This window comes from Sinohyriopsis cumingii, chromosome 13 (assembly GCF_028554795.1).
Source record: "Sinohyriopsis cumingii isolate HCF-2022 chromosome 13, ASM2855479v2, whole genome shotgun sequence".
Taxonomy (NCBI): Eukaryota; Metazoa; Mollusca; class Bivalvia; order Unionida; family Unionidae; genus Sinohyriopsis; species Sinohyriopsis cumingii.
Window position 1 is genome coordinate 11,660,525 of NC_142973.1, and position 14,626 is coordinate 11,675,150.

Genomic DNA, 14,626 nt, shown 5'->3' on the forward strand with positions numbered 1-14,626 from the left:
ATAAGGTGCCCACGTTCTAAGAACAATTTTTGTATACATCGAAATGAAATATGGCAACGAACGCTGACCGTGTTCCAAATTTTGATGTTTTCAAAGGATTGCTCGAGAAAAGTCCAGAAGAGACAGATTTACAATTTCGGCTGTTTGAGGAAAGGCTAAATCTACAAATAAATCCAGGTGACATGGAAAATTTCATGCAAAATCTGAAACAGTACATAACCAAGAAGCAGTGACGCAACGAGATGTAAATATTCTTCAGCTATTAAACATTGGAATCTGAAGAGAGAGAGCCTTAAACAATAATTACCCAGACCTACTGAATTCCCCGATAATACTCACCTTTCAATTTACACAATTAAAACAAGGACCGAGCATTTGGAAATTCAATAACTCGTTTCTAAAAGACAAAATTTACACAGAGAAGGTAAAGAAGAAATTAGACGAAATAAAGTTACCGTATTTTACTAAATCTTATATGACTACTACTACTACTACTACTGACAATACTACTATTACTGATATTAATAGTAACAACAACAACAATACTAATAATAATAATATTAATAAGAAGAAGAATGACCATTTATTCTTCGAAATTCTTTTGTTTGAATCCGCGCCCTTGCAATAGATGATTGTTCTCATAGAAGAAAGTGAAATGAAAAGGAATTGCTGAGGGAAATTTAACATTTGAAAAATGAATTAAAAACAAAAAAAAATATAAAAAATTTTAATATATTGAGTTCGGAGGTGCTTGAACGTTTAAACTTTTGGCTTTGCAGAAATAAAGAAAGAAAAAGTTAAGGAATGATTATTCGATCAAAAAGTAAATGGATAAATAAAGGAGAAAAACGGCAAAATATTTCCAAAAGCCTGATCCCTTTTATGAACGAAACAATAACAAAAGTAATAGGTGAGTCGGGGCAAATAAGCTCTGATCAGTAAAAAATATTGAATGAAGTAAAAACTTATGTGACATATTATTTAGTAAACAAGATAATAATGTAAAGTCAAATAAAACTCGATGGTATAATGGGAAGATTTGAGATTCCTAAATTGACACAAGGTGAATCAAGACAGTGTGCAATAACTCTTTCGAAAGCTTCAAAATGCCCAAAGAACATGAGCAATAGTAAAAGTCCAGGAAGTGATTCATTCACTATTGAATTTTATGAATTCTTCTGGAAAGATTTAGGAGAGGTTTTGATAAATTCAATAAATCATGGACTCAAAATAGGGATTTCTTTGTAAAAACAGAGGGAGGGAATTACCACAGTATAGCCAAAAGAATGGAAATGTAGAGAACTTTTGAAAGCTTGAAGACTTATTAATTTTTTAAATATTTCGTATAAAATAGCCTCATCAGTTTTAATTAGCAGAATAGAAAACATGCCACAATTAATACATGACAGTAAAAAAGGCTTTATGAAAGGTAGGTGTATTACAGGAGATAGTGAGACTGATATATGATAGTATATGCTTTGCAGAAAAGAATAATAGAAATGGTATTATTGTACAGGTTGATTTTGAAAAAGCTGCTGACTGTCTGTTTCATACACAAAGTACTTTTTTTAATTTTGGTGAATAGATGAAAGATTGGATATATATGTATATAAATGCAAAAGTATGTGTGATTCAAAATGGATTTCCATCACATACTTTTATACTGGACGTGGTTGTCGTCATGGGGATCATGAATACATGATCATAACACGCGCACACACACACACACACACACACACACACACACACACAAATATATATATATATATATATATATATATATATATATATATATATATATATATATATATATATATATATAGTAAACTGACTACGAACAGTACTAAACATAGACAAGACAAACAAATAAAACAGACAAACCGTTGACTTTGTAAAACCTTAGGCGTGACTATGACTTGTTGCGGATGCTGACAGATATTTTATATTGACCTAGAAATCGATGAGCCATAGCGTCATCTGTTATTCTATGTGAATTTATTTACGCGCAAATTATATCCCGGATATTTCATTGTTATAGTTGTAATTATAGGCTATTGTGTGACTAATAAGCAAATTTAGGGAATCATTGAAAAGAGAATATGCCGGCTGAAAAAGGGTAATTTTATTTGTGAATGGCTGTGTCTTTCTAGTCTTCTTGGTTTAAACCGCTTGGTTTCAATGTTATAAGGCGGCGTATCCAGTAAGATTCCTTTTCTTTCCTGGTTTCGGAACTCCATTTGGGGTTGTGAGCAATTGCAATAAGTGTTATATCACTGAAAGTGTTGCCATGGGAGGAGAAGTATTATGCGACTGGGTTTCTGTACAGCTTCTTTGTCATCCAGTCAGATCTATGAAGGTTGGTCCTTTTGTGTAGTTTTTCAGTTTTTCCGACATACTTAATGCTACAGATCTTACATGTGATGAGATAAATTACATTCTCTGTTTACATTTATCTTCATCAATCCTTGACACACATGATCCCTTGCTGGATTCAGTGCAAAGAACATAATGACTGAAAGTTAAAAATTAAATCGCAGTTTCTGCCCCGATATTTTTCAAAATCATCATGGGGTTTGCAAAAACGTATGTCACCCTGTCCTACATACACTTCATGTATTTAAAACTAACATGATATTAGTATGTGGTTCTGTTTTATTGAACATGTTTTGCTGCACATCCCAAAGATGTTTGTATTTATCAATTTGAGTTTGAGATACAACATTTATTCACTCAGTCCTCGTGAAAATGGACTGCACACATTTTAGTTCTCGCTGCATATTAGGTGCAATAGATGTTGCAAAGGAACATTATCGTACCACTACATAGGATGGTACTCGTTTGACACTTTAAGTTTTGACACTTTAAGTTATGTTTTGACACTTTAAGTTTTGACACTTTAAGTTTGGCACTTTAAGTTTTGACACTTTAAGTTAGATCGAAATGTTCTTGTTACACTTTTGAAGCAAGCGCTATTGTGAGCAACATCCGTGAATCTTTAGAGGAGATGGTGTGCATTTAAAATTTACAATATTGTTATAGACATGTGCAGAGATAGAGCACTGATCATAGAGCACATAAAAAGAATATCAAAACAAATGGAAAGATAAATGATCTAAGTGATAATTATTGTACTCACAGTGTTCATATTTTGTTTTGTACTGACAGGACACCTTTTATTCTTGCCGTCTTTACGTACAAGTACCAATATTTTATCTGTCTCCTTGCATCAAACATATTACTGTTGAAATGAAGTAACGATAAAGACTTCTTAATGTATCAACCGATTCCACAGCAAGACAGACAAAACAAATAAGAGCCCTAAATGTGTCTGTAGGGTAGAAAAGAATTAAGACTTATGGGTAATCAAAACTTAAACAAAACGATAATGAAACGATTTTATGACGGTAACAGCAATGATTTGCATCAAGTTTTTCGTTGACATTCAACATTACTCGAATTAAGTTACATTTCGAAAAATTCACTATTTTGATTCTTAAAAGTACACATTTACTTAAATATCGGATTTGGAACGAGCTTAATCGGGTAATAGAATAACACAGCGAGAGCAGAGCGTGTTACCATACAACAATGTATATTTATGAGTTAGAGTGTTGGTCAATGGCACGCAGACTTAAAAGTATGCTTAAGCATCTAACAATGGGGATTTCATTCAACCTCCAATGCGCCTTCTCTGGCACGATTTACAAAATGCTTTTTGTCCGTCTTCTTGAATTGTTTCTTCTTTTTTTTCCAACTCTTTTTAGTTATTTTCTTTTTTATTGTTTTTACCGACTCTCTTTCAAAGTTTGATTCATGGTGCTGCGTCATATTTGCCCGCTACATAGTTTATTTCATAACGAGTAGCCACTGTAATTGAATAGAGCCTATTCAATAGATATATTTACGCTTGTTAGCAGTTAACACAAGATCAGATGTTGATTCTCGAAACCCCTTGTTGTACACTTGTATGCTGTTACGGCCTATTATTAGTCAAGTATTTTTTTCTTCCTTTGAGATATCCACAATCATGTTATGGTAGGATTTTAACAATGTTTCATATCAATTCTGTTCTTTGCTAATTTGAATAAATCATCATGCGAAAAAAGAATGTTACCTTTTGACAACAGCTTACCAATCCAAAGATAAGCGTAAAATTCGTACACCGATTTCGGATATAGTACCTGGAACAGTATTCGGTACATTTTTGTAAATTAAATGCTACTAGATACATCGTAACCAGGTGTTGTCATCCACACTGCAGAGCTAAACTAGTTCTGACAAAATCTCATGTCAAAATATGATCCTATCTTTTCACAGAGTCATCGCTCTAACGTGCAGTTATCAAAAATTGTTATACCTTTTAGATTTTAAAAAAAAGTATAGGTACCTTACAATACATTTTTGAAAATACGTCTCATTCAATAGTGTTAAACTGAGTCGAATGACTAGTGTAAGACCATGTATTTGTTACGGTTGTTTTTCAAATGTAAAGTCAATTTATCTTTTGCAGTGGTGTCTGTTGCTAGTCTATTATTTAAACCAAGACATTAGAAAGGTCAACAATATCACCTGACCTCATATATGAAATTGATTTTCTTGCACAGATACATATTTTCTATATTTTTCTTTGTTTTGTTACTCACATGCAATTATCAGCTGATTTTTATTTCTCTCTAACCTTGTAATCCATTCTATTATATTACCAGCTTTATAATATTTCTTTTAAATAGTCCTTTTTTTGTATTTTTGCATGAAAACGTGGTATCAAAAGTTTTATTCTACTGAATATTTTTGAAACACCAATAGCTGTAGCCATACATTTCTCTAATCGAAACTTGTGCTATAAAATTGAGAAAATAGATAATTCTTATATCCGCATACACACATCTCATAAGTAGTATTCTGAGAAAAAAAAGACAGGCATTTTTTAAACATCCCGTATGAAGTTAAAAAATCTGACTGAAGCAGATGCATCGAAATGACTTGACCAAAGGTGACCTAATTTCATGGATTCCTTATCTTTATGCAGCATAACGTTATTTAAAGATTCTATACGTCTATACATTCGCGGGAGTCACCATGTTGTTTACATTATATAGTACGAGACGTTTTCAGATTGGTTAATTGACACGACGTAATTCAGGCGTAAAGTTAAATTCGCCTTGCACATTCCTTCGATGTGTATCTGCGAACAATCTGTTCTAGCAAGAAAATGTTATTACGTATAAAATAATAAACAACGAATTCCGAACGGTTTTTCTTTAACAACTTTTATAATCCTAAAAAAGGATGTATTATCATTAGATTTTCTTCAGAGCCAATGAGTTATTATTTTACTCTTGTAAAGAAACATTTAGCAAACAAATGAAGATTATATTTTAAACTTACCCTATGCTTATAAACAATCACTCTTTGGAACGAGGAGAGTATGAATACTCATGCGAAGCGAGTAGCGCACGTGGAAATCGTGGTCAAAGGAGAACTTGTGGTCTCTTAAATAGCGTATTGCCTTTCTAAAATTATTCGTCTCCCAGACCGCTTCAGACGTTTTAATGGCGTAAAGTCACTTCAAATTTCCTAAATGATAAAATAAGAAATTTTTCACATAATCTAGGTTTTGTAACTTTAATGTGTATATTCAATTAATTAATATCAGACGTTACCTATGTTAATCTTCTAGATTCTTTTAGACGTAACGCGTTTATCGGATATATAGTTTCCCTTTCACTGGGTAACAAATAACATAATATCAATACCCGAGAAAGATAATATTATATATTATAAAGTTCATTGATATTAGTTGCAAATTTTCATATGATAATGCTTTCACATATTCTCGTTGTTGGTCAAATATCGGAAATAATTTACTGTTATTATGCAGCGCATGCAAAGAAAAGTTTTGAACATTTTAAATTTTGTTTTAATTATTTTGATGCAGTAATTTATCTACTGTATTCCATACTTCTTAATTTCTGGTACATGAGCAGAAAATGTTTTGAAATGCACGTACAGCCAATGACATAAATCATTCCAAAACCTAATTTCGTCGTGTCTCATCAAAAAGCCATTTCTTCTTAAGTCGTTTTGCGTATGTTCAGGGATACGAAAACTATCGTAATTCTATTTCCCTTAATATACCTTCCAGATAAATAATTGTGTACAGACATATCAGTATCTGACAATTTGATTTTACGATGCAATTCTGAGGCAGTCATTTATCCATCTGCATATGTAATCGAGTTTGCACTGAAAGCTGTTACATAAAATCGTTCTAATTTTATGTCTAGCGAATAAAAAGAACTATTGCTTCATGAATTATTGTATTTCTTTAATCATTTTGTGAACATCGAATGCTATATTTTAGTGAGTAAATAAAGTCTATTCACTGCTTGTGTATTTTGTTGATATATTTAGTTAAGTTTGAATGCGCTAAATTGGTAAGCCACAACCCCTCCATTATTTTTGAAGTTGGCTGTTTGACACTTACTCGTTTTAAACTTCATTTACACGAGAACTAGAGACAATTTTTTAGGTCAACAAGAGAAAGCATTTCCGCTAAACTTGTTAACAAATGCCATTGTTCCTTGATAATAAAATTGCTGCGTTATGTTAAATTTATGATATATTTATATCACCTATCTAAAACGTCTGACTTCGTCACAATGTAGCTTTATGACATTATGTTCTGTATGAAATATCAATATTACATTGGAAGCTTTGTGACATTACGTTCAGTATGAAATATCAATATTACATTGGGAGCTTTCTGACATTACGTTCTGTATGAAATATCAATATTACATTGGGAGCTTTGTGACATTACGTTCCGTATGAAATATCAATATTACATTGGGAGCTTTGTGACATTACGTTCTGTATGAAATATCAATATTACATTGGGAGCTTTCTGACATTACGTTCCGTATGAAATATCAATATTACATTGGGAGCTTTCTGACATTACGTTCTGTATGAAATATTAATATTACATTGGGAGCTTTGTGATATTACGTTCTGTATGAAATATCAATATTACATTGGGAGCTTTGTGACATTACGTTCCGTATGAAATATCAATATTACATTGGGAGCTTTCTGACATTACGTTCTGTATGAAATATCAATATTACATTGGGAGCTTTGTGACATTACGTTCCGTATGAAATATCAATATTATATTGGGGCCAGTATGGTCTTTATGTGCATTTAGCATTAGGATATGAACATAGCCGTATAGAATGAAATATAGCCCCTGTATTGGCCTCATTGGACTTTCAACAAGAATCTGTCACAAAGATTGGAGGCATTGGGCTTTTAATTACTCAGTACATACACGAATGGCAACTGCATGTATTGTCATAGGAAAAAATGAGCGATGGCGATCCCAATTATTTAGTCAGCACTTGCCTTGAGATTTTTCTCTGCGACTTTTAAACAACCGCTCATAATGAGCATCACGGTTGATGGTGCGACTGTCTTTGCTTTGCGGGAATAAATTGTGTAGAATGTAAATAAAAACGGCGGTGTGATGATGTCCTTTGCAAGGATATCGAAGTTTAATTTCTTCTTCCTCTTTACCTAATATATCATCGAAGATGACGGGATGAGTTTGTCTGGAGTCCGACATGATACCGTCGCCTTAGCTGCGAATACCTTCCACGAAAGAAATGTGTTCGCCTTGACTTTCTTTCAGCACTGAGTAAGCCAATTGCCATTATGTAAAATACCACGTGATGCATTGTTTGTATATAAATGAATGCCATAAAGGGATGGCGAAAAATATAATGTCTCTTGATTTTAACGCTCTGATAGTTCGTCGAACACTTAGAGAACAAGCGATGCTGCCAATTTCCTAGCATTTCACGAAAATCTGGGTCTGTTTTCATAAGCTGCTGGCATTAGATCTCTAATATTTCCACCACGCGGTACCTTGGGCTTCTTTGTTTTGACATCCTTGGTGAGTTCTTTCGTACAAACCTTTCATGATAAATCCGATAAATGGAAATTGTTTGTTCTCGATTAGGATTACACGTGTTATCTCAGTGGGCATTTTGTATCCCCTTGTCTTGATTTTCGTATAAATATTGGAGACAATGCAAACCCTTGGCTGACTATCTCTGTCTCATCGATTGATACGTTTTTAATGGTACAATAGCCAGAGTGTTCTCGGACGTGATATTATTTTGGTACACTAATTTGTCAGCTTTGCCAAGGGCAAGTACTAATTTCAATAATCGGGGCCACCGTGCTAGAAAACAAAATAGGAAATTCTCCACAACAACGTCTAAATGCCCACATCGCACGGTATTTCTTGTTGAAAATCAAAATGGTTAGAAGTGTAAGACTGGTCTCTCGTATAGAAGGCCTTTGACTACTTCATTTAGGTATTGTCCGGGTCGCAGTATGCTGGATTGGGTAAATCAGGTGGCAAAACGTGTTGATTTTCCACCACATCAAAGAAATGAAGAATTGTTTAGACACTGCAGTCATCCCAAATGTTTTATGCATCTTACTCAAAACATCGATAAGCAACTCATGAAATATTTGAACCGTAGTGTTCCTTTTTTGGTGTAAACTACGTTCTTGGTCACATTAGGTATTCAGCTATTTTTCTGCAGAATGTTTCAAAAAACCCAATGAGTGAAATTGGTAAGAGCGTTGGAGCGAAGGAATATCTCTTCTTGTCCTACAAAGAGCATGGGACAATTCAGATAGTTATATAAGTGAGGTTTCCGGAAACAGTCATTTCAAGTTCGATGGGCCAAATAAATGAGATATAAATACAATGCCGTGTTGAACCTTCAAAGTTAAGAATAATAAAGTGTGATAGTTTTCTTTTTCTTCTGGTTATGATTATCCTTAATACATCTTGTTTTCTTAATGTTTCGCTGCATGTAACACCGATGATCTAAATCTACGAGGTGATGACAAAAACGACATCGATTTTGATCCTTTTAATAATTTAAAAGAAGTGTATGTCTACATTGTGAATACGCTTTCAATAATCTACAAATGCTTTTCTTCTACTGAAAATGTTTCATTAGGTTGATTACAAAATTGCTCGTCTCACATATTGGCGTCTGCATTCTTCTTCCTTTCTCTCGGGCTCACAATGACTCGACACCGAAACAGCATCGACATCTCTTTCCACCATGCAAATGTTGTTCTGGATCGCCAAATGTATCACAACACTAACTATAAATGAGAAATCCTTTGATACTTGAAATGGCATTAAAATAGGTTTGACGACAATAGTGTTAATGTATTTTCAATCGGGAAAATCAGCTCCTCGAAATAAAAAATTGTCACTTATCACTTATTAGCGAGCATTCAGAGTATAGAGAGGTACTAACGTTTCATGAGTTTGTTCACGGTCCATATAGAAATCCATGCGTGTTACAAAAGAGTCCTTGGTCCTCCTCACTGTTATTATACTCGTTCTGGTCCTCTCCTATATTGCGTTCCATTCCGATGCATCATTTTTCTCTCTTTGAACTCTAGCTACCGTGGTACGCGCTGACCACATGTTGTGCTGCCGTTATAAATTTTCGTTATGTTGCTCTAGAAGGTCAGGAATAAATCCACAAAAAATTACTCTGCAACGTCGTCATTCATTGCCCTAATAAGGCTAGGAGTGAATCATACATAGCATTTGTAGAATCGGTCTTTGGATTGGTGTACTTGCTTTTTGTTTGTATGTGTGTTTGTCTGACTTTACGAACGCATGTGGGTCTGTCAAAAACAGATGTCAGTCCTCGTCAGTCTAACATATATTTGTCATCATCGTTATGCGTAACTTTGTATGTGTGTGTGTATATGTCTTGGCAAGTAATGGTGAGTATTGGTCAGTTAGGATATGTTTTGTTTAGTAAGATTTTATGTTAGTTACCATTAATTATTCCTACTTTCCTCCCGTCCCTTTGTAAACATCAACGTTTGTATTTAAGATCGTGTGGGGTCAAAATTTTAATGCATACACACGAGTCACACAAAAAAGAATGTTAAGTTTATTTTGCTTTCATACACACAAAGATGCAATCACACATACAAATGCAAGGGGTATGGTCTATCTGTCATACAAACACACACACATTCAAAGGGTATTATGCAGGGTCTTATTTTTCATAGAAACACACATACAAAGGGAATGGTGGACAGGGTCTTATTTTTCATGCAAACACACACATACAAAGGGAATGGACAGGGTCTTATTTTTCATAGAAACACACATACAAAGGGAATGGACAGGGTCTTATTTTTCATAGAAACACAAACATACAAAGGGAATGGTGGACAGGGTCTTATTTTTCATGCAAACACACACATACAAAGGGAATGGACAGGGTCTTTTTTATGCAAACACACACATACAAAGGGAATAGACAGGGTCTTATTGTCCATACAAACACACACATACAAAGGGAATGGACAGTATCTTATTTTCATGCAAACACACACATGAAAAGGGAATGGACAGGATCTTTTTTTCTCATGCAAACACAAACATACAAAGGGAATGGACAGGGTCTTATTTTCATACAAACACACGAATATAAAGGGGGTCTTTTTCTTTCTTACAAACACACACATATAAAGGGATGGACAGTCTCTATTATCCTTTATACAAACACACATACAAAGGGAATGGGCAAGGTCTTATTTTTCATACAAAAGTTCATATAGAAAGGGAAGGGATAGGGTATAGTATTCTATTTGCAAACAGAAACACACAAAGGGAATGGGAATGGTCATCTATTCTACATACAAACACGTACACATACAAAGGGAATGGCTAGGATCTCTTATTCTTTAAACAGTAAAATTATAAAATAAAATCGATACAAACAGTCATACATATAATTATATTGTTATACAGGATATACAATTTATCAATTTAAAAAAAGTACAATTTTATATAGTGCATTGGTATCAAGGTCATTAAAATACAAAGTATCTAACTTATGAATCCAATGTTTCTTTTATGAGCCTATTCATGTCACCATGGACAATATCTATTGGCATGAAAGAAAAATCGAGTAGAGAGTGATTATTGGTGTTAAAGTGTGTTGAAATATTAGAGGAAAACTGATGATCTCTGTAATTTTTTGTATGAAAGCGATGACTATTCATTCTCTTAGAAACTTCTTGAAGTGTTTGCTCAGCATATTGCATGCTACATTTTTTTTACAGGTTATCAAACATATCATATCAGTTGATATGCAGCTAGTGTTATAACGTAAAAAGATACCTCTTTTGTATTTATCTTATGTTTGCACATTGAGGGCACCGATGTTTGTTACATTTAGATGACGAAATCTGTCTTTTTTATTTTCTGTCTGTTTAGTTCTAATCAGAAAATCTTGCAAATAGTTGGGTTTTCTATAAGCAAGAATTTGTTATTGCAAATTCTTGGGTCTTCTATAAGCAATAATTGGTGGTATTGATTATAAGGCCTATATTAGGGTATGAAGGATTATATTACATTGTGAAAGGAATTATATTTTTCTCTATTTTCATTCTGCTTTCGTAATATTCCATCCTACACATATAATTGATTATGTACTGATCAAAGCCCGTAATCTTACTCAACACGAAGCTTTAAGCACAGCGTAATGTAAAAAAAGAGAAAAATATAATTCGTTTCACAATACAATATAATCCTTCATTACCCAATATAGGCCTTATAATTAATATAATGATATAATTATATGTATGACTGTTTGTCTCTATTTTATTGTGTTATTTTACTGATTCAGGTGGGTGTCATTAGAGCCTCGTGTATCGATTAGATCCTGTCATTATATATATATATATATATATATATATATATATATATATATATATATATATATATATATATATATATATATATATATATATATATATATATATATATATATATATATATATGTTTGCATGCGGCTCATTAATACAAAAGATAAGGAGAGCTATATACGATAGTGACACAGATCGCTAATTAGCCATGAATAATCTAAAGCAAAATGTTACTCTTCGTTACAGCTTGTGCTAATTATAACTACAGTAGAGCTGAATACCCAGTATCGTTTCATTATTTACAATAGAACATTTTCAAAATTGGAACTGATGAAAATGAAACAGCTTCTTGTAATAAATATTAATTATTTATTTTCAATTTCATATAACATCCATATATTAAATGCGATAAATAAAACTATAATTACGTTACGTAATGACGTACTATATAGGTTAAAGCATTTGTATGGGAAAATATGAACGAGTTTTTTGGATGGAATGCTGCACGACCTTGGGAGTGCAGTATATCCATCCGTCAAAACGAGTTCATATTTTCCCATACAAATGCAGTAACCTTTTTATTATATGCTCATTTTCTTATTCTACCTAAGGCTTAATTATATAAACAAAATACTCTACAAGAAACAACGTAAATGAATGTATGCGGTATTTCAAACTAAATACACAAGCGCAGATGCATCACTTCACAACAGCAACATTATTAATGCGCACATAACTCTGCCCAGATAAATTTGAACTTGTCGCGCGCTAGACATAAGTTTCGAAATAAAATGGCGTTTTTGTCTACTTAAAATTGAAATTTGGAGTCATATTTGTATGAATGTGTATTGCAACAAGTTTTCCATTTAATCTGGAATGAATAGATTTTGGTAGTTTTGTTGGTTCTACGACATTTGGTTATTATGGACTGGATTCATCTGTGCAAATTGTACATGAAATACATCGGACTGAAACAGCGTGGGAGAAGCGTGCTTACATCTGCAAGTGTGTTTGTTCTGTCATTGACTATTTGAAATCATAATGTGGGAAAAATATTAAGTGTTTCAATTGCAATTATCAAAACGACGCTATTAAATTTAATGTTTATTTCATTTTGAGTGCAGTAAGGAAGATGTAATTGCACTAATTGTGTAATCAAGCTTGATAACTCATGACATGGCTCATGTAATTCGGATTTGCTGAACTTAAAAAGTACATTTTAAGGAAATTCAGAATGAAAAGAAACTGTAAGTATATTTTTTGCCATTCTTATTACCAGCTAAAGGAGACAGTTTATGCCTTTATAACTTGCTTGTTATTTGTAGGTACCAAGTAATTTTATGAAATCTGGTGTCTATCGCCAAAATCCGAAACACTGTATCAAAAAAGTTAGCGCGGAAAGTAGCAAATCAGCTGGTATGTGGCAGTCCACGTTACATCTGCTTTAGTTCATTCATAAACTAATTTAATCAACCAAAACGTAAAGTGTCTGCTTCAAGAGAACACATGATTTGTTTACAAAGTAGTTCCTAATTCACTATTGGGCACACGTGTCCTGCGCGTGAGTGCAATATGAAGGTGTGCAATATCGTAAAAATACTGAACGATTCTGACAATGTAAAGTTATCGGAGAAAAAAATGAGCATATAATAATTGTTATTTTAAAATAGAAAGACGTCATCAGTTTCTTTCAAAACATTTCGTGCCTGAAGAACCATAAATGAAATGCGAAACTAGCTGTACAGAGGTTTTGGCGTTTGGGTTGGTTTTTTAAAATCCCAGTTATTATTCTGTAAGCACACATACATCGGGAAGGGGTAGGGTTCATTATTCTTCACACACACACACACACATACACAAAATGAATGGATATGGTCTATTATTATCCATACAAAGACAAATATAAAAGGAAAGAGTAAGGTCTATGATTATTCACACAGGCACACACATAGAAGAGGAGGGGGTAACTTTTTGAAAATATCTATATAAACACAGATATAATCACAATATCTCAAGAGAACGATGGGAATAAAAATGCAAGCAATAATCTTCCCGAGAGTATAATTTCTTGTAAGGATTTTATGTTGCTGTTTTGTTTTGGTGGAGATGTGTTTTCTTTTTATTTATTTATAAGGGGTAGGGTATTTTGTTTTCTTAGGGGGTAGGGGTGTGGGTAAATAACACTTAAGTTTTCCCGGCCCAGCTTATTTACTAAATTGTTCACTTAATAAATAATGACACAGCAGAATTAGGACAGTCCCTTTTCTTCATGTACAAATCCTGTGAAAGCGAATGGAGAATGCAATGTAAAGTGTGCAAAATTATATAAACATTTAACAATGAACACATTAAAATGTTGAAAACATTGGTTAGTGTCATGTGGACTCAGTGGTCCCATAATGGTTTCGTCTTGCCACCGACTTAAACTTCACTTTCGAGCTGAAAAAATAGAAAGCACAATTCTACTTTTTAATCGCTTTGAGGGAAATGGTATCGCAAATAAGTCAATACATAGCCAGTGACTGCACGATTTCGTTGATGAAGAAATGCTCACAGTATTGTCCACGCACAATGGAATCGGATCCTTGTTATCCCGCGTGTTTGAATTGGGTCCAAATAGCAGTTCTTCTGAAATCGTCTTCGATCGGAGGTAATCCACATGAATGAAGTATTCCACCATCAGTCATCGTTTGAAAAGAAGACATCTACCTATCGTTTCCTGGTCGATGACTTTCGTCTATGTTGATCTGGTAGACTCGAATATATTTGGCTTTTCCAGCCATCCGTTCAATATTAATTTGTCACATTGTTGTCTGTTACACTGAATGAATGCGTATGTGTGTACAGTTAT